Below are 3,956 nucleotides of genomic sequence, written 5' to 3' on the forward strand. Positions count from 1 at the left end.
ATCTCTGGATATTAAACTCTTAAATCATGCTCAAACTCCATGTGTTCTTTCAGTCCTCCACAAGGTGGCAGCATAAACATGAACAATATCCAAAAGGAAAGTTAAGAGAATTTAAGCTTTCTTTTCAAAACTGATTTTAATTACCTGTTCTTTGTGACTTTTCTCTAGCAATTATTGTCATTAAAATGAATAAAACAGGTGATTTGTGATCAAGGGTTAGATGCCATGTCCACATTTGGTTTAAGATAAAAACAAACAAGGTCAGCTTGATGTCTGAGTGGATAGAGTGCGGGACCTGGAGTCACGAAGATGAGTCTTCTTGAATTCAAATCTGGCCTCAGACATTGCATGACCCTGGGCAAGTCACTTAAACCTGTTTGCCTCAGAGTTGTCAACTGTAAAATGAAGGAAATGGCAAACCACTTCAGTATTTCTGCCAAGGAAACACCAAATGGAGTCTTGAAGAGTCAGATATGACTGAAAAATGACTGAACAAAACAACACAAACAAAAAAGAAGTAGAATTTCCTTTTCTTTACTATGAGGGCTCAGCTGCCTCCTCAAGCCTAAATGACTTTGGCAGAGGTCTTGGTCTTAGAGAAAACAACTCAATATCCTAAAGAAATTGCAGAAAGGGAGAGAAAAAGAATACAAAAGGGATGCCAAGTAGCCTTATGTTATGGACATTTATGATTTTCTGTTTTAGACTGTGTGTAGGGATAGGGGTAAGGATTGCTGGGTTTCCTAAGTATTTTGTATAGTCCTTATATCATGGTTCTCAGTCCTTTTTTTTCATCCTGTACCAATTCAGCAGTCTGATGAATCCATGGACTCCACAGAACAGTGTTTTTAAATACATAACATAAAATACATGTGATTACAAAGGAAGCCAATTATATTGAAATACAGTTATCAAGGTATTTTTTAAAAACAAGTTCATAGACTCCATTGCCCTCAACAAGAATCTCTATAATGTATAGTATAATAAATAATGATTGGTGATAGTATATGTGTGTGAGGCCTCTAACCCTCCTTCTGCTATGTGCTTAGTGCCTGGCATATAGTAAACATCTAATAAATGCTTTATTTATTTATCTATCTATTTATATCTATCTATCCACATATCTGCGACAGCTAGGTGGCACAGCAGATAGAATGCCTTGAGGGGCCTGGAATAAGGAAGACTCATCTTCCTGAGTTCAATTTTGGCCTCAGACATTTACTAGCTGTTTGAATCTGGGCAAATCGCTTAACCCTGCTTGCCTCAGTTTCCTGATCTGTAAAATGAGCTGGAGAAGAAAATGCAAATCACTTCAGTATCTTTGCCAAGAAAACCCTAAATGGGGTCATGAAGAGTTGGACGTGACAGAAAATAAATCAACAGCAATCTACCTGTCTACCTGTCTACATGTCTGCCTATGGGAGAGGTAACTGCCACTAGCTGACTTCAGAGGCTTGGATGCATTGTGCTTGGGGCAGGTGGTGGCAGCAGCCCTGTGAAAACTCCCCACCAATATTATCATGAAAGCTTTGCTAGCTTGTTGGTTCCCCAATGGCTGAAGGAATGATGGTATTCCATCAAAGGGAGGGATAAGTTCTTAGGGAGTACTACAGGTCTGTTTGGACTAACCCATAGTCCTCTTAGTTTTATGAATTCTACACCCCTCCTTTTGGAGTTTTTCCTGCCTTATAATGAGTATCCTTTTTTGGGCTGTAGCTATTTCTTCTTCTGTTAGGCTAAGAAGGTTAGGCAGGCCTCCAGGGCAAGATGAAAATGCTAATAAGGCTATGCTTATAGGGCAAAGTGAAATTTCCATAGGGGCTTGTGCTGTGGGAGCCTCTCCCTTAGGAATTAGGGGAGTTAAAGCTGCAGTTTTAGCTGCTTAGTCAGCTAAGTCATTTCCACAAACATAGATACTGTTTTCTCTGCTGTGCCCTGGAATTTTAGTTACTGCTATGGTCTGGGGAAGCAATAAACAATCTAATAGATGGGAAACCTATTTCTGATTCTTAATGGGCTGTCCTGAGGAGGTGACGAAGCCCCAAAGTTTCCAAAGCATCCCAAAGTCTTGTGTCAACTCAAATGCATACCAGCCATCAGTATAAATATTAATCCTTATTCCTTTTCCTAATTGACAAGCCCTGGATACTGCCTTGAGTTTGGCTTGTTATGCCTAATGGACATCAGTCAGTGATGAAGCTTCAACCACTTTTGTGGTGGTGGTGATGCCAAAACCAGAAACCAACTCTCCTTCCTCATTTCAGAGGCAGGATCTATCAGTGTATCAGTAAAAGTCTACTCCCTCTAAGGGGTTTCCCTTAGGTCCTGGGGGGGTGGGACAAAGTAGGACATCCAGATCAATTACATAGTCATGGTCTAAAGTCTCATCCTTACTTTCCACCTCAGGCAGATAGATAGGCAGCAAGGTTGAGTGTGTTTACATGTTTGATGGTCAGGTTAGGTTTGGATAACAGAGTCACTTCAAGGTTGGCTAGAAGACAAATGCTGGGTACGGTGTGAATTCAGGAGTGTTTCAACAGCATGGGGAACATGTACAGTTAAGGGAGAGTCAAGATAAATGTCCTCAGCGCAGAAACAAGGACAGCTGTGGCCACTACTGCACAAAGAGAGCGTGGGAGGCCCTTAGCAACATTGTCCAAAATTTTACTATAATATCCCATGGGACATGGGATACATTGTTTTTTCATATTGTTTTTATGTAAGCACACCAACTGCATTCCCTCCTTTCTCAGAGACAAATCAAATGGGAGAGAATAGTTTGGGAAGCCTAAAGTTGGTAGGTGTAGGAGGGCCTACTTCAGAGAATCAAAGGAGTTTTGAGCATCAGAGGAGAGAGCCAAGGGCTCAGGTACAGAATCCCTTAGGAGGTCATAAAGGGGCAGGCAACACATGAAAAATGAAGTATCCAGAGATGGCAATAGCCCGCCAGATCAAGGAAGGCACCGAGTTGACTCTTGGTGTGAGATAGTCTAGACAAAGGCCAGAGGGAGAGAGGTGATATCCTAGGAACTTTACAAAGGGGAGAGCAAACTGGAGTTTGTCCCAAGATACCTTACGGCCCCTCGTTGCTAAACCATTAGGGAGATATACAGAATCCTGAACAGAAACACTTTGGGAGGGGGAACAAAGGAAGACGTCATCAACATACTGGAGGAGGACAGAATCCTAAAAATCTAATAAGGACAGGTCTTGTTTTAATATCTGTGAGAAACAGATTAAACAGGATGGTGACTTCGTGGATCCCTGTGGAAGGACAGTCCAGGTTTGCTGGCATCCCTCTCAGGTAAAAGCAAAAATGAATTGGCTTTCAAGGGCAACTGGGATTGAGAAGAAGGCATTTAGAGGTCAGCCATCATGAAGTAAGTGGCCCAAGGTGGTACAAAGTTAAGTAGAGTGGGGAGGTTTGGGACGACAGGTGCTCAGGGTATTACAACAGCATTAACTGCTCAGAAATCAGGCACAAGTCACCAGCCCCATCCACCAGGCTTACGGACTGGAAAGATGGACGTGTTCACAGGGAAAATACAGGGCATACCTAAAAAAGAAAAATTGGCCAAATGGAAAAGGAAGTCCAAAAGCTTACTGAAGAAAATACTTCCTTAAAAATTAGAATGGATCAATTGGAAGCTAGCAACTATATGAGAAATCAAGGCACTGTAAAACTAATCCAAAAGAATGAAAAATTAGAAGAGAATGTGAAATATCTCATTGGAAAAACAACTGATCTGGAAAATAGATCCAGGAGAGAGAACTTAAAAATTATTGGAGTATCTGAAAGCCATGATAAAAAAAAAGAGCCTAGACATCATCTTTTAAGAAATTATCGAGGAAAACTGCCCTGATATTTTAGAACCAGAGCACAAAACAGAAATTAAAAGAATCCACTGATCACCTCCTGAAAGAGGTCCCCAAAGGAAAACTCCTAGGAATATTGT

Source organism: Vombatus ursinus, unplaced genomic scaffold, assembly GCF_900497805.2.
Source record: "Vombatus ursinus unplaced genomic scaffold, bare-nosed wombat genome assembly UNPS02014814.1, whole genome shotgun sequence".
Lineage (NCBI taxonomy): Eukaryota > Metazoa > Chordata > Mammalia > Diprotodontia > Vombatidae > Vombatus > Vombatus ursinus.